The following is a 21,740-nucleotide window of genomic DNA, read 5'->3' on the forward strand; positions in this document are numbered from 1 at the left end:
CTGATGTTTGTTTGCAATTATGGCATTTCCGTTGAGAGCATTGAGGCGTTGGTGTGTTTTCTGAGGCCTGGACTGCTGAATGTCTGTGTGTCCAGTCTGCACGGGGGACCCCAATGTGTCATTTTCTGCGTGTGACATTGAGCATGTACTGCCTGTGTGTGTATGGAATGTGTGTGTATGTCGGTGATCGGTATACTAATGGCCCATCCCATCAGGATGGGGCTCAGGGACGTCATTTATTTTATTTTTTTGTAATGCAAGCTCCTGGGCTGTGGCCAGCACCATGTGGCTCTTTACTTATGAAGTGGCTGGCTTTCTTGTTCAGGCCCCTTAAAAAATTAAGAAAAATAAGAACAGGAGTGCCACAAGTCTAACACTTTGGGCACTGACCCTAAATAAGAAAGAATAGGAATACCAAATAATGTGTCTTTCTGGAATTCTGTACAATAATTGCTAGACTCATTAAAGGTTTATTTCAGGCACACTTCAGGGGGTGAGTCACTGATTTAGTCTGTTCTTAAATGCCTCAACTCAGCCTTTCATCCTTCTGAGGTTGATAAATGAGTACCAACACAGGTTGGGTGATATTGGGTGTATATTTTTTCTATATAAAGCGCTAAGCGTAAGTGCTATATAATAACACATTATTATCATTTGGTCATGGACGTCGGCTTGCATTCACAGTAATTTGGTAATATAGGACTATACACACTGATCTTAACGATACATATGGTGATCCATTCTTGTATGAAATGTTACATCACATTATAGTGACATCGTAACCATATTTTTCGTAGTGTACAATGCTATGTGATGCAACTTTCTGTTGTGTCAACGGGTAAAAGGTTGTGTTCCATCACTTCTTCCGATATCACTTAGGGTTGGGGTCAAATGACATCAGTTCCTGTGATGTCATTGGGGGTCTAGGGTTCTAGGGTCGTATGATGTCACTTCCGTTACCCCAGGCATTTTGGTGAAATGACGCCCCTGATGGGGCTGCAATACTGCTCAGCATTCGATGTCACTGGGCTGATGCATGGGTGTGTTGAATGGACACATGCCAACTGCTGCACAGGGATGTCATTTAGGGGTCGCTACTGCGACCTCTGAGGTCCTCCTTGCAACCTCTGTGGTCACCCTTGCGACCTTTAGGAAATAAAAGGAAAAAAAAGAAAAAAACTTTTTTTTTTGTGTGTAATGCAAGCTCATGGGCTGTGGCCAGCACCATGTGGCTCTTTATTTCTGGAGTGGCTGGCTTTCTTGTTAAAGCCCCTTAAAAAAAAAAAGAAAAGAAAAGGAGTGCCACAAGTCTAACACTTTCAGCACTGACCCTAAACAAGAAACATTAGGAATACCAAATAATGTGTCTTTCTGGAATTCTATATAATAATTGCTGGACTCATTAAAGGTTTATTTCAGGCACACTTCAGTGGGTGAGTCGGGGCCTGATCACGACCTCGGCGGTAATGCTAACGCTATTAGCGCGGGGGCTATTAGCGCGACCGCCATAGCCCCCGGCGCTAATAGCACGGGATCACGAGTTGGGCGGACTTGGAAGTCCCCATTCCCCATTGAGCCCATTCGGGAATGCCCCATTCCCCATTGGGCTCAATGGGGAAAATTTGCGCTCTTACCGCCGGCGGATTTCCCGCCGGCGGTAATAGCGTGAATTTTCGGCGGATTTCCCCCCAGCCAAGAGCTGGGGTGAAATCCACCGAAGCCCTGATTCGGCGGACCCTTAAATCCGGCGGTAATAGCGCTACTGCCGGATTTAAGGGTTACCGCTGAGGTCGTGATCAGGTCCTTAGTCTGTTCTTAAACGCCTCAACTCAGACTTTCATCCTTCTGAGGTCGATAAATGAGTACCAACACAGGTTGGGTGATATTGGGTGTATATTTTTTCTATATAAAGCGCTAAGCGTAAGTGCTATATAATAACACATCATTATCATTTGGTAACGTTCGTCTGCTTGCATTCACAGTAATTTGCTAATATGGACCTATGCACACTGATCTTAACGATACATATGGCAATCCATTCTTGTATGAAATATACATCACATTATAGTGATATCGTAAACATATTTTTTGTAGTGTACAATGTTATGTGATAGCACTTCCTGTTTTATCAACGGGTGAAATGTCGCATTCCATCGCATCCAGCGATATCACTTCGGGGTGGGGTCAAATGACATCACTTCCTGTGATGTCACAAGGGGGTCAAGGGTCGTGTGATGTCACTTCCGCTACCCCTGGCATTTTGGTGAAATGACGTCCCTGCTGCTCCAGCATCTGAGTACATGCTCCATTGCATTTGTGCAGTTGGATGTGTGTGGTAATGTTGTATGTCCAATGTACTTCCGTGGACGTGGCAGCGTCTTCATGATATGTCTTTCCCCAGGCTTCCACTTACACAGTCACATCTGCATGTTTAAAGTCGTGACAGACAAGTGTTTGTGGTTAAGCTTCTTTTATTTTGTGCTGTGCATACATTTCTAAGGTGTGAATGTGTGGAGCTGTACAAGGATCAGTGGTGATGTGCAGGGCTGTACGTGATGGTGAAGTGCACAGGGTGTTGTTCAGGATTTGGGTGTACGTGTGGAAGGGGTTGGTGGAGGTGCAGGGAGGCGGAGGAGGAGAGGAATGACGTGAATCTGAGGTTGGTGTGGGGGTCCACTTCCTGTGTCTCTCACATTGCCTTTTGGCCTATAACTCAGCCTGGAATGCCGGGGAAGCCAAGCTGTCCTGCCCTCCAGGCTGAGTGGCACTCTGGCAAGTGGTTGGCCTGCGTGAAAGTTCTGGCACACAGGCTGGGGCGCCAGTGGCCTACCGGACCCTGTCCGCCATCCTGGCTTTCTTCACGGGTGTGCCGTGCATCGTCAGCAGTTCATTGAATCTCCCCAACACTCCTAGCTGTGCCTCAGTCGTGGTGTCCAAGGATGTGCCCAGCCTGAATATATTCCTGTTTATGTCTTTTCTGGTACGGTCGATGGCATCGAGGAGGCTGGACATGCAGCTCTTGTGATGTGTTCCGCCCGACCTTGGCCACAGTGTTGATCATGAGCCGCTGATGCTGCAGGAACATGTGCAGCCACTCAGTTTGCTCCTCCCGCCAATGGTCCCACAGGCTGCAGTGGTGGTGATGCAGCCTGAAGGTAAGCTCAGAGGGAATCAGTGGCTCAGGCCCAGGCAGTTGGGCGTGGCACAGGTGAGGCACCTTGTTGGGAGTGGTGGTGGAGGAGGTGATGTGTATGGAGTCTCCACTGCTACTGTCACCCTTGTATACCTCTGCCTGCGCGAGGGACATGCTGTCCTCTGCCAGCACCTCTGGCATCGCCTCCTCTGCAGGTGGAGCGAATTGGTGACCCATGCACCTCTGTGCTGCTGGTGACTATGCACAGTGCTCCTCCTGTGTGGGGGAGATGTGTTCCCCCCAGTCCTCCTCCTCCTGTGCCTCCTCGGTGGGTTTGCTCCAGACAGCCAGGTGTTGTCCTCCCTCATCACTGCTGTTCTAGCACTCCACGGGGGCTCCTTCCTCCGTTGTCATGGCTGTGAAGTGGAAACAAAAGGAGACATGTCAGCTGTGGCATAGGTGTGATGCATGCTGACTGGCATTACTAATGCCACATGTGTCTGTGTTTTGGCATGCACATGGCCCTCACGCATCTTCCCTTTGTAACATCAAACCACTGCTGCTGCCCATATTTGCAGGACCCCTGTAAAAGTGTTCCATGCGGCTATTGGCGATGAGTGGGGCATGTATGTGCAAGGTGGCGATGTGTGAGGTCTTTGTGTGTTTTGGTAAGGTAGCAGCCCTATGGTTCATTGCATGTCTCTGCATGCAGGTAATGGTGTGATGTGTCCCCTGTATTAATGTGGCATTGCATCTAATGGTTGCTGGGGGTGTAGGTATTCTTGCAGTGGTGTTGTTGGATATGTTGCTTGGTGCCAGTGCACAGGTGCCAGTGCACAGGTGCCACATGTGGAGTGTTGGAATTCATACTTTGGTAGTAACTGATACTTACAAGTGAGTGGGGTGTGGGTGTGTTTTCTGCGAAGTCTAGGATGCATGTGCCAGTGGTGGTGTTGGGTGTTGTGTGGTATATTGACTTTTGTGTGTCATGTGCATGTGTGTTCAGTGGGCATATGCATCCCAGTCCATTTGCGGCGTTTGCGCTATGATGTTTTCTTTGTGCCATAGGGTAATGTGGTGTACTGGAAATTGACATGGGGCATGGCCTGTGTGCGTGTTGCTTTGCCATAGAGCAGGTTGTATAGATTGTTCACGTGCTGCGTGGCAGTCTAAGCCGGGGATGTAGGTGGGTGCGCAATGGTTTAGGTTTATTGTGCATTTGTTAGGTGCTTATACAGTAAGTCAATTATGTTTCAAAGAGCCCACAGGGCAACAGGGAGGGAACATGGAATTGAAAAGCAATTAATACAGTGGAAGGTAAAGACAAACCTACTATGCCTTGTGAGTATTCAGAACATGCAAGTGCAGCGAGAAGAGGTGAAGTTGGGATTGGGAGTGGGGTTGAGGGTGAGTGCTGGAATGTGCATGCTCGTGGGTGAGCAGCAGATGAAGTGCATAGTAATGTAAGTGCTCTGCAGCCTGGGGCCACACTGGGTAGTATGTGCAGGCCTACAGGATTGAGGCTGGTGGATGCTGAGGCAAGTACTGAGAGGTAGACAGAGGCTGGGGCGATTGAGTTTGGGAGGCCAGGTCCCTGAGGGATACATATGGGCATTGGTCACCAATCACAGCAACTGTGAGATTAGCAGAGGAGGGACAAAGGGAAGCAGGAGGTGAAGAGGAAAGTCTTGAGGAGTTTCCGGAATTTTATGAAGTCCTGTTCAAGACAGAGAGGGAAGGGGAGGTTTTTCCTTAAGATTGTGCCAGCTGAATAAAGTGATCAGCCACAGGCCCTCTGTTTAGCTAAACACTTTACACACAGAGAGTTGGTGCCAGAGGACCGTAGAGGTCTAGAGGGAGAGTATTTAGTAAGAGAAAGTTGCAGACAGCATGGTCCCAGGCCCCACACAGCCTTGTGGATGATGAGGAGGGATTTTAATTAAATGCATGCTGCAACCGGGAGCCAATGATGAGTTTTTAGGACAGCACAGATGTGCTCCCTGTGCTCAAGGCCAAGGATAAGTCTCGCTGCCCTATTGTGGATTAGCTGGAGGGGTAGTAAAGTGGAAGAAGGAAAAGACTATTGCAGTACGCAAGCCTAGTGATAACCAGGGCTCAGGTAACATTGAGCTTCTAGGGGAAAGTGAGAAAAGGGAGAATGCCTTTGAGAAGGAAGAGTTGAAAGTGGGACTTCTTGGCAATGCCCTAAGTGTGAGGGAGGATGGAGAGAGAGAAGTCGAAGATGACTCCAAGGTTTCTGGCTTCAGAAGAAGGAGCAGGGGGAGAGCCCATAGAGGATGGTCAGAGTGAGGGAAATAAGAGGGAGCAGGGATCCCAATGGAATGATCTCAGTCTTGCTGGCATTGAGGCCGAGATCGTTGGAAGTGTACCAGGACTGGGTGGCAGATAGGCAGTCAGAGATGATGGAAGATGCAAGAGATTCAGCAGGGAGTTTGAAAAAGAGTTGTGTGGCATCTGCATAGCACTGGAATTTAGCAGAGAAGGAGGAAATGAGGAGTGCTAGCTGAGAAATGTAAGTGTTGAAGAACCAGGGGGAGAGGTTTGAGCCCTGGGGGATACCACAGGTGGTGAAGGAAGTAGGTGAGGCGAAGGTGCCCAAAATTACTTGGGACAAACGGTCGTTAAGAAGATGGTAAGCCAGTTCAGTGCCCGCTTTGAGATACCAAGGGTATCATGGAGTCATTTTACGAGGATGGAATGGTTAACTGTATCGAAGGCAGAGGGGAGATCGAGTAGGATGAGGACAGCTGGAGAGTTAAAGACCAGAGATGCAAGCGGTTCTTCACAGGTGTTCAGAAGAGCAGTTTCTGTACCTCTGGATGCTCAGAACCCAGATTTATGGTCGTGAAGACTACCAACAAGTTCAGTGTGTGAGGTAAGTTGTGGAAAGACCAGCTTCTCCAGCAGTTACCCAAGGAAGGGGGTGATAGAAACAGGGTGGTAGTTGGCTGGACAGGTAGGGTCTGCTGAAGGATTTTTCAGGTGGTGACGCACAAGGGAGTGCTTGAGGGAGGATGGGAAAGATCCATTGGCAAAAGAGTGGTTTCAGAAATCAGTGAGTGCAGGGGCAAGAGTGTCAATGTTGTCCTTGATGGCTCTGGAGGAGCAAGGGGACACCTGCGATGATGTACTTACCATGTATGTTCATGCCTGTCGCTGTTCCTCATAGGCCAGTGCACACCTCAGCCAGGATCAGGCTCATGGTCTTCTTCTCCTTGGGAATCAGTCATAACCGGGTCCTGGTTGTTCCCCTCGGGAAGTGTGGGCCATGGGTAACTGGGTGTACTTCAGCTTGACCCTCTGCTTCTCGTCCAAACATGTATTTTTGATTTCCTCCCAGGTGTCCTACTTGATGCCCAGGGTGTTTTCCTGCACTGTAATACTGAGCCAGTGTGTGTGTCACTGGCTCAGCATGGTGCAGCGTCTAGAGCATGCAGGTCTGGTGGGTGTGGATGAACTCCACCATCAGGTCCTGCTCACTTTCAGTGAAGTTTGTCTTGCACTGTACCTCTTTTGCAGCTTCCATCTTGCTGGACACCATGACTTATGCAGCGATCGGGGCCACATGTGTATGGTATTTATAGTTTGTCAAGGGTGGAGGTATGGGCATTGGACTCTGATTAGGGTGTGAGCGTAAATCAGTTTCGTGGTTTTGACCATGTGTGCTGCGTTGCTTGGTGTGTGCACAGGTGATGTGACTATCATGTAAACAGAGGAGCACCTTGTTTGCCGATCCACATGTTCTTGGTGTTAGCACGTGTATTGTCATGTCGCTGTGTGTGTTTGTTATGTATGTGTCTTGGTATGTTTTGGAATGTGCATGTCCCAATGAGTGATGTGCTTGTCACATGGGTGCTGTATCTATCTTGCATTGTGTTGCCTATTTTGGCATAGTCTGAGTGGTTCTGGTATAAATGGGGCATCTGGCATATGTACCACTACTGTGGTGTAATGTCTGAGTCAGGATGTCCAGCATGTAATGTCTAGCATTGATGGCATGCTTTCCACCTTCATTCTGCCTTTCCTGGCCTTGTGGTATGGGTGTACCTGTGGGTCTGTCCACTTACTTGTGGGCATGGTGATGGGTGTGTGTCTGTTTTAGGTGGGTGTGTCGGTGTGAGTGTCCTTTCATTTGGTGGGGTCTCGGTTGGTGTGTTCATATTTTGTTGGGTGTGTCAGGGGCATTGTGAGTCTCAACGGGTGTGATGCCCAAAGTGTGTTAGTTTGGTGGCATTTACTAAGTGAACGTGGATCCTGGGAGGTGCGTCTGGAGTGTTATAAGTTAAACCATGATGTTGTTGGTGTAAGTGTGGTGCGTGAAGCAGGTACGTATGTGGATTTACATGGTGATGGGAAGTTTGGTGAAAGTGTGTTGGTGCAATGGAAAAACGTGTGTGGGTGTTCTGTGCACATGTTCGTCATGTTTGATTTCAGTTGTCCTCGACGCGTTCACTTAGGCTGCTGTGTGTTCCGCCGATGGAAGTTATATGGGGTATGGTTGGTCGTACATGCTTTTTCTTAGTGAATCTGGATTGACATATCTGTGATTTTGTACATGGTGAGAAATATGCAGAATTTCCATGTCTGGCATTGTACATTTGATGTTTTGGACATATCTTATGCTACACATACAACTAAATGACTTTTATCATAATATATGCAGAAAATAGTCATAGTTATTAAATTGGGCCCATTGCCTGCTTTTTGTAAAATTACATTTCATGAAACTTGAATCATTTTCACAGAGACAAATAACCAGTCAATATACAATACACATTTCTTTCAAACATGTTAATTGAACAAATTCTTAAATGGTATTGGCTGACCAATTTCATATACATGCACTGGTCCCCTTAAAAACAAAAACAGTTTTCAAAGGGCAGTTGCCAAACAAATTCACCTGTCAAATGAGAACATTATATTAATTCTTAATTAGAATTTAGCGGCAGGCAAACAAAGCATGTTCCGAACTGATTTAAAAAGTTATGTTAAATCAGCAGTTAAATTCAAGGTTTCTATTACTGTAAAATGTCCAAAACATGGAAAAGGTATTTTTCATTCATTGAAAGATGTTCCTTGTGTAGCAGGAGTGTGACAAGCGCGTTTTTCAATTTATATCATGTTAATTAACAAATCCCAAAATCAATTTTAAAGCAGATTGTTGCTTTAATGCTTTCTTGAGTTTTCTTAGAAGTCCAACACTTGCAAATCGTAACGTCATTCAGGTAGGGTATCCCCTTCCCAAAAATTGTGTAAACAGATTATTTGTACTGAAAATGTTAACTTACTTAACCATGGTGTTAGGACTTTTTTCTAAATAAAATCCTCCTTTGGAAGCAACACAATAGAAGTTTGCATTTAAGGACAACGCCAAAGAGAAAAAATAAATTGACAAAAATCAAGGTATTTGATTAAAAAAAAATATTGAGCATGTGTTATTTTAACAATGTTTATATATGCAATGTGTTTGTTTTGGAGTTATGGCAAGATAGGCATATCATAATATTTAAATATTAACAGTAAAAATACATTGAACTAAAATTATTCCTCTGGAGCTGAAAAAAAATCCAGTTGAACTGATGCACAAATGAATCATTCAAATATCACATTAAAATGTCAATCTCTCATTAGGTCAGGATGACAAGTAGCCAAATCTGAGTTGGCTAAAGACGACAGGAAATACTCTCTGACAAGCTGAATATCCAAAAAGCATGAATAGAGTTGTTGTAAATACTGAATTTTGAAGTCTCTCATTTAAATAGTTGACTTGAACTGCACAATTACCTTGATGGATGGTGAAATGGTTTTTAGATAAGTGGATGTTCATAAGCATATAGCTAAGAACTTCATTAGCCTTTGATATTGGAACCAACAAGTCCCAAGAATGTATTTGGACATGCAGCTAAAACCTATTTAGTCTCAGCTAATGGATAAATAAACCGAAACATCAAGTCATTCATCAAATTAATTGGAGTTTCAGAATATCATATTCATCAGCAAAAGTAGATGGCTGCTGAGTGATATATTTTGAATGTTACCTGGAGTTACACTTACATTTAGATATTTCCCCATAACTTTTGAAACATTTATGTCAACAAGTTATTGAATACAGTTTTGAAATCTGGTAGGACTGCCTTGTAAAATGTATATTAGAAGCTTATTCAGAGATGCATGCTTTTTGCATATATTGAAGCCAACGATGCTTAAAGTAACAGAAATTAAAAATAGTTAATTCCATGCATATTCCCATGAATCAAGGTATGTCATTTTGCTTATTCATTATTATTTGCACTAAAAGTTATATCAAAAATACATATATTAATACAGTTGAACTGTTTGTTCCTGTAAGAGTGGCTAGTTTAAGGCTGGAAACTCGCTTGTATTACACACAGAGTCCATTCACAAATGAAGCTATAGGGAGGTCGTTCCTGAAGGTTTATTAGTGACAAAAACTAATCATAGAACCCTGTCAATTAAAATTGCAGTTTCATATGTTGCTAAGGTAGGCGCAGCAAGCTTAGCATTTAACATCTCGACACTATGAGAAAGGAATACCAGACCAATTTTCCTGTTACCTTCCAATGCACACGACGTTGGTGAGGAAATGTATACAATATGTGCAAACAATGGTCTAAGCCACTGGACACAGGAGAATTTTCCAAATTGAACAAGAAGGTGGTCATCACTTCGGGCATCTTGTTACCTGTGTCCAAGGGGAAGAGGAGGAGAAATTGATAACCTGGTGTCCAGTGCCTTCCCATCCAGAATTGTACAGTGCTCGCCATAGGGATCTGGAGAAAACTATCCCAGAAGTTGATTCATGTCCACAATAGTTTATTCAATTACCAAAATATCAGTGAACCTATGTCCCATTGTGGATTTAAATACTCGCTCTCTTAATAATTGAATACTGGGATAAATAAAATATTAATTTCCCAGGTTAGTTTCATAAAGCAACGGGTCTCCTATAGTCTGGAACCTCTGATGCCAAATAATTATAGAATGGGAAAAAGGAATAAAACACCAGATGCAGCTCTATTCAACAAATTCCCAAAAGAAGAATTCTTATAAAATGTATAAACTATTGGAGAACAGCTCAGTTAGGTAAATATAATATCAGGAACTTTATACTCAGATTTATTCCTTTTCCACTTGCCCTTGTTACACAAGAAAATCAAAGCCATTTAGAATTTCCTTTCATTTATTCCCAAACTGAAAACCATCATCATTTTATTTTCAAAATTCTCTGTTCATGTCTTCAGAAAAGAAACATTTCTTATTGTAATACAACTTTCCTTTGATATAATAATTATTTTTCACTGCCCAGTACAATATGTTATTCGCTGTTCTCAATCAGCTATGCTGAATTATATGTCATTTTAAATGGGAAATAAAAATGTTCAATTCTGACCCTCTGTAGAAAAATGAAGATGCAATTGCTTATAGTTTCTCTTTTAAATGAGAATCAGAGATACATAATTTATAAATAGAATTTTTCATTTGTTGATAATTATTTTCTCATGTCAATTACATTCTGTATTATCTAAGTTTTGAAAGGCATTTCATTTGATGCTAATAGAAATGTGTGTTTATTGGGGAACTGTAATCTGAGCATATTGTATAGACTAGCTATTCATAACTGTTTGCATGTATAGGCTTATGTGAGACTCTGCAAAATCAATTAGAATTCTGTGTTTTGATCAAACTGATTTGTGAGACAAGGTAGACAGGCTGCAAATTAATTTCATTGTATTCTGAATTCTTTGTATAGTGTTTTGGGTGGCTTCCCCAGCATTAGGAGCGCAGTAACAATGACGATTTTTACCTGATATATATTTTTAAAGAAAATAATAATAATCTGATTAAACTGGCATGATTTCTTTCCCAGAGTGTGTGATAGAATTGCTGTTTCAGGGGGCATTAAATTAATGTCATTTTCATTCATAAAAAGATTATAATTAAATTACTAAACAAACACTTAGTCCGATCATGGTCTAACATTCATTTTATCCCAACTTTACTCTCCTGGTTCAGTTTTGGGTGTGGGTCCTGGACTGACATTTCTCATCAATAATCACCTTCTCTTTTATATAGTTCCAAGACTCATTAATTATACTTTTCATATATTGGGTTAGCGATTCCTTTTCAGTAGCATTAGTCTCTTTGCTTAATCATCCTATTGTCCCAGCTCCCCTAATTGGGCTTACCAGGTTCATCAACGGTACGTGGCAACTGCCATGAAGCACACTGGCATCCCAACCTCGCTCTCTGGGCTCACCGGTCTCCATAGGCAGCTTTGGCATCCTTTAACGTCTCACTGTTCTCACTGATGCTTGCTCAGCATCTGGGAGAGCGTCACATCGTCTCTCCGGTTCCCGCTTTGCCTCCTTCTTCACCTGACAGCCCCTGCTGTCTGTGGCACAAGCGTGGCAAACCTTCTGCTTGTAGATGTCCCTGGATGGCACTTCCAACAGATTCACCGCTCCACAGTGCAGTCTGCTCTCCTTCTATGTCAAAACCAACATCAGAGAATTGAGTCTTAGTCTGACTCTGAGTCCCATTTTTTCTCGCGGTGTGGTGCATTTAACAGTCCCGCTCCCGTTAACCTTTTCCAACACCTAGAACGCTGCATTTGCTTTTTGGTTCTAGTGATCTTCATTACTCTAGCCCTCTTCCTCATCTCAGTGTTATCACGTAAAGGGCGATGAAAAGACGGTTGGTGATTGGTCAGGACTGGAGGTTCTACACCCACACTATAGCATGCCATACAGAAATGGGGGGGAGCAAGTGAGTGTTACCAGAGGCTAACGAGTCAGGGAAATGTCTGTATTGGCCTTGCGACTTTACTCTGCCTTCCCGAGGGTCGTCTTCCCTCATGTGGTCCTCCCACAGATAACCACCCACAGGAACAGATTCAGGTAGCTTCTGCCTTTCCCTGGTCACATAAAGGGACGTTCCCTCCAGAGAAGCCATAACAATGCTAGATTCTTCACATTAGATATCATTCTTTCCCTTACATTTTCCTATCACAATGTATGCCAGTGGCTTCTAAATTGAAAAACTAACTGCTGCAACTAATTTGCTGTATTTTATTTTAAAAATAGGAGGTCAAACAAAGAGGCACCTGTAAAAATGTGGCACAATAATTGACTACTATGATATTGAGGTTAGTGAAACCCCATAAAACACAGACAAGAACGTCATCTCTCTTGAACTCTAACAAGCTTCTGACAGGCACATGTGACGCTAAATAGCTTCGCAGTTAACGTTCGGATTCATTCTACAACTTCCTTTGAAACCTTGCATTGGTTCGGAACCTGTGTCATTATGTACTGGTTTTAATTTGGATTGTTAAACTATGAATGTCTACCTGTCAGACATTTGTTGCTGAATGTTAACCAAGTATATTTTTAATGTTGATGGGATGCAATTCCATCCCATGGTCTGATCATTTACACATTTGCTCATAATAACATGCTAGCTGGGATAACTTCTTCCTTCAGGTGAAAGGCGTTTCTATCAAATCATCTGATTGGTCAGTTGACCAAATTCTGTGAGAATGCTTCATTTGGAAGTCATGTTTTATTTTTCACGTTCATTGCAAGGTTCCCAGGTTGGTTGTTCTGATATAGTCCTCCCATTTCAACAGGTGCAGGATGTACAGAAACCCATCATATATATTTCCAACTAAGCACGGTTTCACTTTTATTAAACACATTTCAAGCCATTGCAATTTTGGGGAAAGTGCATGTGAAATGGTGTTTGACTAATTTGGGATTTATAGCACATTGATGTCATATTTCAGCTTCAAAGACCCCACAGGCATGTGTATTTAAATATTCCACACAACATAACATGATTTTTGGAGTAAGTATCACAATTGTGTCTGCAGTCTTTTTGTTGAAGCTCGTGCAAGAAACTATCGAATAACATTTTTTTGGGCAATGAGGGCCAACTTGATTTATTTTCTCATAATCTTTCATAAAAACCGAAAAATGTCCTAACATCATAACCTATAAACTTGAACCATGTTTCAGTGTACTCAGTGCGGTTTAGAATATACAAAGAACACGTCACACATTGATGTCTTGACCGGTTGATATTTTGGATCCCCATGGGATATAGATATATTTTAATTTTTCTATTGACATGTGAGGTGAATTTGGTTTGATTTTCAGACTCTGCCAAATTTCCTATAAAAATATACATTAATTGGCCCGATTGAAGAAGTTTTTTTTTTAAGTATTATGCGTAAATGTTGTGACTATTGAACATTTCTGAATCACACGTTAAAGCTGTCCGCGTGCTTCACTGAGGAGTGGCCTCCTGCTGGACATCTAACATGTCAGTTTCTTCAGTTTTATGCGATATTTACAACATAATCATAACAATCCTATTTCTGCAATTTTTTATCTCTTGGGAGAATGTGGTTTGTTTCCAGTGTCTTGGAATTCGTTCCCGAAAATACCTGAGAGGAGACAGCAGGAAACCTTCCAAGTGGAACTCACTGTTGGAAGCACCTTTGCTTCCTAAGGGCTCGGGGTCTATGGTTTAGTGCATTCCTGAAGGGAGGCTATGAGATAAAACACAAGGACTGTGGCCCATTCAAACAGAAACAACCTCTCTGTGTATGTATGGTATGTATAAAGTTTAAACCTACTGAGGAAGCAAAGGAGCGCTTTCTGGGTGAGGGGATAGTAGACGTGCCTGGAATGGGTCGAGGGAGTGGTGCAGGTGGAGAGCCCATGGGGACAAGGTGGAACGGCAGAGCGATTAGCCAATGGCCAGCAGGGGCATTGTTAGGTCTGGAAAAGATCCAGGGCTAAGCTAATGTCGGGACTGTTGGGACTTGGGCCTACTACCCTTTTGGTTGCTGTCCCTGAGCTTTTATCCAGGGCTACAACCAAAAGACCAGGGGCTTGAGCCCCTTCAGCCCCCCCAACCCAGCAACGCCTCTGCTGGCCAGTCTTTTTTCAGAGATGCCTATTTGATTCACAGCGGCTCAAAGTTGCTAGAGAGCATAAGCCCGCTCTCCAGCTCAAGTGTGCTGCTTAACCTTTGCTGCCTTCCATTCAGAAGTCAGCATGGGACAGTTTCACTCTGCCAACCTATGCTGGCCAGGACGGCTGCCTCAAATGAAGTATCATTTTGGCATCTCAGTTTCTTGACATTCAGTCAGATTTGGTGTCTTGGTGTCATTATGGTGCCCTGTGCTGTTCCCATGGCGATGGCACGCTAGGCATCTGCCTACAGTTGCTTTTTGTGGAAGTCGCCTTGGTGCTCAGACGCCCTGTTCCTCGCGTGGCTTGCTTCAGCCCGCTGATAGTAGCCATGCAAAGGAATCTTAGACTTTTTTGCTTTGCCCCACCCGGGAAGTGTCACAATGGTTACCTACCGTACATAACAGCAGGAAAGGTGTTAAACCGGGGGTATTGCAGTCCTTTTGAGAGATCCAGAAGTCCATCATTTGGGAGAAGGAATGGTTCTTCCATACCATCCACTACACTGAATGAGCTGTTTGGTCGGGAGACCTCCAGCTTTTCACTGTTTGTGGCAGAGACTTTTTCAGTAACAATTGCTCTTGATTTCAAAACATATTGGACTGTCCCAGATGTTGGGAATTGCATTTAGATAAGATTCTATGATTGATAGCTATTGCACTAGAGATCCATTCCTGAGCTGGGGTTTTGCAGCTTTAGTTTGTTCTTCAATTCAGATGTCAGAATGAAGCACACAGTGCATTGGAAAAGCATGTTGCTTAAAGAGCTTGTTTACTGTGCTTGTGTCAAGCTCAGTTGGACAAAGCGAAAGAGGTGACGGCTGGAAGGTTTAGAATGAATCTTAACCTCTAGCAAACTCTCCAGACCTTCGTTCTTGAGCCTGCCAAGCCATTACAGAAAGGGGAAAGACCATATGCAAATCAGTTGTTTTCGACCCTGCCCCAAAAAGAGCAGTCCAGCCCAAAGCACTTCTTGGCCACATCCCCTATGTGCAAGATATGTCTGGGGTTGCTTGTGGTCTCGTACATAAGGGATGTGACCATATGGTCTTTCCCAATTCTGTAACGGCCTGGCAAGCTCAAGAACAATGGTCTGGAGGAAGACTAGTGCAGCATCTGGACAAAATACAAATTTCTTTGGTTGATTGAAAGTGCCTTCGACAATGGGAGTGGTCAAAGAAGCAGCTCCCAAAAATTATTACTCAAGCCGTAAAGTGCTGCCGCCTCCATTGCTTATAGGTAAAGCCATAGCCTAAGATGTTCTCTGCCCTGGTGGCCCTTTTACTTGTTCAGTGCTTTCTTTGTATGCTTGGAAAGGGAAAATAAGGAGTGTAAAAATTCATAATATAACACATTCGGCATAATCAGCAAACAATCAGAAAATAATGGGTGGGTCATAGACAACAGCTTGGGAGGCCGATACCCTCATTGTGTCACATGAGCGACATCTGCCATATTGCAGTGACCAAAAGCATTGTAAAGTTTCTACTGATTTCTTCCTACGTACATTATGTGAGCACTTGAGACATGAGTTTTTAGAATTCATGGTGGTTTCAGCAATTACTAATTAGTTGCGCGCGTTTATGTCCACAAGACCCCTACCATCTGCTGATAACGCTTGACAGCACTGTCTTTGGAAAGGTAGGGATTAAGGCAGAGAGCCCTCAAATGGGATGCAAAGAACACAATTGTATAGGAGGCCCAGATTTCATTTATTCGAGGTAACTGCGATCATAGTTATCATTATTGTATGCCGTTGTTACATAGAGTATTGATACTCTACAAATTGATTGTTTATTTGGAGTAGAGCCATTGGGGGAACATTTTTCCCCCAATAACATTAAAAAAACAGTTGAATTTAGGTCAACGAAATGTGTATAATGAAATTGTAGACTATCATAAGGTAGTTGATGTAACAAATGTGAGCATTCAGCAATGAGTGTCAGCCACAAGGTTGTCATGTTGTGGCTAATGACCTTTATTAAATAAAAATGGATTGGGAAAATACCTCTCTGACCATATTCTAAAGAGGAGTTTCTCTACCGAAAAAACCAAAACTAAGGATCTGTCTGTGTCAGGATGTCAATAACTGAAAAGCTGTGCTTGTGTCCCAAGCGTCCTATCCTGACCTTCACACTATAAATAAAATAGAGGGCACAAAGAAATGTCTTCAACCTGATATTGAACAAAAATGTTCTCCAAGGTGAAATACCTTGGATCCAGAGGGTATTTCCCTTCCCCATGATTCTTAAGTAGGATGGCAATTGTCTCTGTTACTAATGGATCCCTTGTGTCTGTCTTTGATTCACAAGGTTCCTGTTTAGGCAACAAGTTCTGTAACAATCTTTCTTTAACACACGTTTCCCCTGTGTTTAAAAAACACTGTCCTTCTTCATTAGTCCTGGTAACTTTGCAAATCGCCTGGCATACTCCCCTGCCAGGACTCTTTCTGCAATTCCAACCCCCGGGTGTACTCTCCTGCTGGGATCCTTCATTGAATTCCAACTGCCTGGTGTACTCTCCTGCCAGGACTTATCTTGTTACTTCACTGCCTGGTAAACTCCCCTTCCACAACTTCTTATGTGTTTAATTACCTGGTATCCTTCCTTTGCCAGGAATTCTTATTTGTTTCACAGTTCCTCTGTATCAACAAAATTGTATGTGTTGTTCTTGGTTTGGTATATATGTCTGCGGTAATGTTCAGTCAAACTTTGCCCCACACTTGCATCTCATGCATCTTTAGATCACTGGGGTGTGAATCTGTACTTTGGCTTACTGCAGTCAAACAATCTTCTTGTAGTCTTAGCAATGGTATTACATTCAAATTATTGTTGGCCGGTCACCGGAAAGCACTGGTGCCCCCACTGGATTCGGGTTGACTCACAGTTTATCTCCAGCATCCCTGGTCTGGTTTGTGCTTCTGCATTGAGGGTCTTTCACTCGGTTCCTGCTCTGGAGTGCGCAGATGTCCCTCCGGCTTACTTCATGGCTCTGCAGCCACATGCCTGCTGTCTTTCAAGTTCCGGTATGGAGAAAGCTGCCTCTTCGAGCTGCCAAGCACCCAGGAACTCTCTCGCGGTTCCCAGCATCCCTACAGCACTTCCTGCCAGTGCACTGTGTTTCTCCTTCCATCTCAGCCATCTCCTCCGCTCCACCACACCGGTACGTTTTTCTCACGTTGACATGCCTCTGCATACAAGCCGCCATCTTCTCATACACTGCCGCCATGTTCCTACCTTAAACTGGGAGTACTTCTCTCTGTATAGGTTCTTGCTGTTTTTAAACTTTCTAGTTCCAATTGGGATGATCCACACACTAGAGCGTGTAGCTGGGCTCTGAGGAATTTGTATTGTTGTCTTCTTCATCTTTGTCATCTCAGTACTGTTACTCGATTCTGGGCAAGGAGAAAATGGGTTTTCATTGTTATTTATGCATAGCAGGGTCTGTTTAACTTTATAATGTGTTACATAGTACTGTGGATTTACTGTAGAGCTATGACTTTCAGTAAGACATTCAATCCTTATACTGCCACAGGAGCTAGAGGGGAGAAATGTTGGTTCTGGGTTGTTTTTATTATTCTTCACGGGGGTGTGGGTTGAAGGGGTTAGATCTCTACTAAAGGAAATATGGGGGTGGTTCCTTTTCACATTACCATAGACCATGGAGGCTTAGGGAGTTAGTTCATGGTTATTAACCTGGGATTGGTAAGGGGAATACCAAGTTCTATCTGGCAAGTCACCCTTACCTCCATTAGGGTCACCCCTGCCCCCTCTGTAAACCTGCCTCAAATAGCCACCCCCAGGGTTCGGATCAGGAAGCTTCTGCCTCTACCTGGCCACGTGAGGGGAGGCTTCCCCCATGGAAGCAGTGATGACGTTGCCAAATTCATCACACAACGTAGTGACACTGGAGAGCCATGTATTGCACAGTAACACCCCACAGACCACTTTCTCAGGCCTACAGAATGATCACCCTTTTCCCAGAAATCAAAACACAGGACTGAGCTTTCTTATCAGGGAATAACCAGAATGCAGCACCCAGCCTGGCCCAACTTTGATTTTTTACCCTCATCATTTTCTCGAAGCATTCGAACCATCAACACGGAAATACGTAATATAATGCAATGCATGTTAAAACCTCCTTACTGTAAAATGACTTGCTAACGAAATAATGTCATTCCATATGACAAACTGAAATCAGATAAATTACAATCTATTGCCTTAGAGCAGAGGTCTGCAACCTGGGACTTTCTAGCTGTTTTGGACTATGACTTCTGGATCACTCACATTTGACTAAACTGGCTAGGGTTGATGGGAGCTGTAGTCCAAAACATCTTCAGAGCCAAAGGCTGCAGCCCCCTTTCTTAGGGGATCAATGCCGTAATTCTCCAGGCTCTGAAAAGAGGAAACCTTGCTGGCATCTGCTCCTAATTCCTTGCACATGGGTGGAGAAAATCTCTCCCATCCATACTGTGCCACAAGTCTACTGAAGATTTAACAGCCAACAATCCACGGTGAAATTTGAAGAAGGGTAATACTATAGATACCTTTTGTGGCCCTGTTTACATTTGGCATCAAGGAATGCTGTACAGTACACAATCCACTAGTGGTCTGCCATATTTGGTGCTCCAGATGTTTTGGACTACAGCTCCTATCAGCCCGGGCCATCTTAATGAATAGTAAGGGATCCCGAATGTCACAGTCTAACACATCTGGAGAGCCTTAGATTGCAGGCCTGTGCACATGGATACTCATTATGTGGTGCTCCAAATCCTTCCCCAAAATGTGACACTCCAAAACCTTAATTATGTGGTCCTCGTGGTCATTCACCTATGCTGGCGAGGGATCATGGGAGTTGAAGTCCAAAACATGTGAAGGGCCCCATAATGTGCAACCACACCTGACTGTCGTATCCAATAGGAGGTGCTCCCTGTTCTTTGTAAAACCTCTTTCACAGGCCCAGACTCCGAAATCAAAAGTAGCACTAGACGGAACCAGCCACGATCCAGGGGAAAGGGCCGAGCAACCTGCCAGTATCTGTTAACGTCACAGAACAGACAGACATATCATGGCCCCGCAGGGCTGACTGTGACAAAGCCTGTCCAATCCTGTTGAATAGTCATGAGTTTACCGGATCCGCTGATGGCTCGCTATTGATTTCTGGCACTTTCATTTTTCTGAAGGATTAATCGGTCTGTCTATTTGCAAATAGGACCTGCTGAGTGTCTTGAGTGCTCAGTCGGCTTCTTCTTGTCTGATAGCTTTGCTCTACCCAAGGCGCTTGGTTACCGTTTGGTTTAGTTTTATTAAAAGACACCATGCTACAGTGTGGTCGTTTGTGTTGCCAGTGGTACAGTGGTTTCGGGTGACTGGCATTCCATATTCCAAATGCACAGCTGTCAAATACGGCATTCCTTTCTGGTGACTTCTGCAGCAAGGAGCCATGTTCAGATTTCCTTTAATAATTGCATTCCAAATGCTCTTCTCTCTGTATATTTAGCCTACTCTTTCCACCATGTCTCCCGAAGCAGCAGGTTCAAAGGTCGAGGGTCGGGCACTTGAAGGTTGGTTTGCTTAAAGGTCGACCTCATCCAAAGGGTGACACAATGTTGGAGCTTGGTAACTATGTTGGCTGTATGCATGAGTTGAGAGGCCTGATGGAATGGAATAATGTTTGCAGAACCCAGGGTGTCCTGTGGTGCTCTGGGTTCCATGAATGCGGTTGGGGACTTGGAGTGAGAGAAGGAACCGGAGTGGATGCGTATGCCCTGTGCTCCTGTTTCACACCTGCCCTCTGGAGGATAGCTCAGGGGCAACAGGCTCGCCTTGGAAGCAAGAAGACATGGAGCACCACAGGTTCGATCCCCGGCACGTTATAAATAACTTATACCTGTAACCGCAAACAAGAATAAAAAAAAATGTCTATTGTCATACGTAACTGGGTCAGTCTGGTTCCTGCTTCAAGTTCCTCATTACCTGCATCACACAACAAATAAAGTGCAACCAAAGGCACCTCAAAAAATGTAAAATGTGCAAACGGAAAAGCGTTAGGCAAACATTTTCAAATTTGCCTTTATAAACGAAATAAGTCTTGGTTTTGACTTTCAAAGGTCAAGTTCAGTCTCAAAAACCCAATTAAACTCCATGACATGTTGACATGATTTTGCACGAGTTTGCATCATTGCTAAACAGGCGCACTCCTTAAATAACAAAAACTGGATCCAAACTAACTGATACACCTTGGACATCTGGGACTCTTCCATTAAGACATCAGAAGACAGCAGTCCAGAATGTAGACTTTTCAGCATTTGATGATGCCCGACACACAAAAGGATGCAATAACATGTCACTAAGGCAAATCTGTTTTCTTGCACATCTCCCATCTAACACTACCCATACCAATAGGTTTTGCTCCACTGGGTATTGCTAAAGATACACCAACGAACCAAACCCTAAAACAGTTTCATAGAGAGGTAAGAAGAAAGAGCAATAGGAAATGAGAATGGAAAGAGAGTATTGGGAAACCCCATTAAAAAAATACAAATTAAAATCAAACAAGAACAGAAAGACTTTCATATGTGTTTAATTTTAAAGTTATTTCGGCTCACCTAACAGAAAAAATAATAATCTTGACTTCCAGAAGCTTTTTTTGTCAAACGGAGGCCGATCTCTGGACATGAAACCACTTCTTGCTGTTTTTTTTTTTAAACTTTTGTCACAATGTTCACTTTAGATACGTGAGCAACAGTTAAGTTATGTCTACTGAAATGTAAGAGCAGACACCTTCATTTATGAAATCGTTTAACCTGCATATCAATCCGCAGAGTACCCGGCATTGCAAGAGTGGTGGGGGTGGGGGGGAGCCACGAAAAAAGTCCTGCTAGTTTTCCTCCAGAATGCAGTGCACGCAATTCCATACGGTCTCGTTTGCGCCCCAAACTGCCCACCGCAGCCTCCAATCTACCTTTTTGGTAACATTAGTGGCAGGTGGCATAAGAAAAAAAAACTGCAGGTTCCTTACAGGTAAAAAAAAAAAAAAGATACAGCCTTTGCAGCCTATGGCGCTTCTCGATGTTTTTTTCGTGAATGTATAGAGATTTGCTAGCTGCACGTTTGGTTCTTGTCCTGAGACTGTACAGGATACTAAAGTAATAAAGAAAGGAAGAAAGGAACCAATTGTGCTCGCGCTTGCACTTTTCCAATGTGTGTGGTACAAACTACTCATTTGCTGCTAATTTATTCCTCAGCAATTGTTTATTTGTTTGTGCATTGAGTTGGTTTCATTCATTTGGTACAACCTTTTTTGCTCATTGAATTAGTTTCATTCATATGATGTAAATATTTACATGCATAATTAATCCTTTGTTCATTGAATTGATTTAATTCATTGAATTGTTTTCATACATGCTGTGCACCTTTTTTTTATAGAACATCCGTAACAACATTTGTAAATTGTCCTTCCCTGTGCTCATTGAATTAGTTGCATTCATATGATGCAGATATTAACCGACATAGTTGATCCTTTGTAAGTTGCCCTTCCCGTTGCCCTTCCCCTTTTGTGCCTCTGGTTCTAGCTGCTCTTTGGCTA

The sequence above is a fragment of the Ambystoma mexicanum genome, chromosome 11, assembly GCF_040938575.1.
Source record: "Ambystoma mexicanum isolate Mex_15411 chromosome 11, UKY_AmexF1_1, whole genome shotgun sequence".
NCBI classification, from domain to species: Eukaryota; Metazoa; Chordata; class Amphibia; order Caudata; family Ambystomatidae; genus Ambystoma; species Ambystoma mexicanum.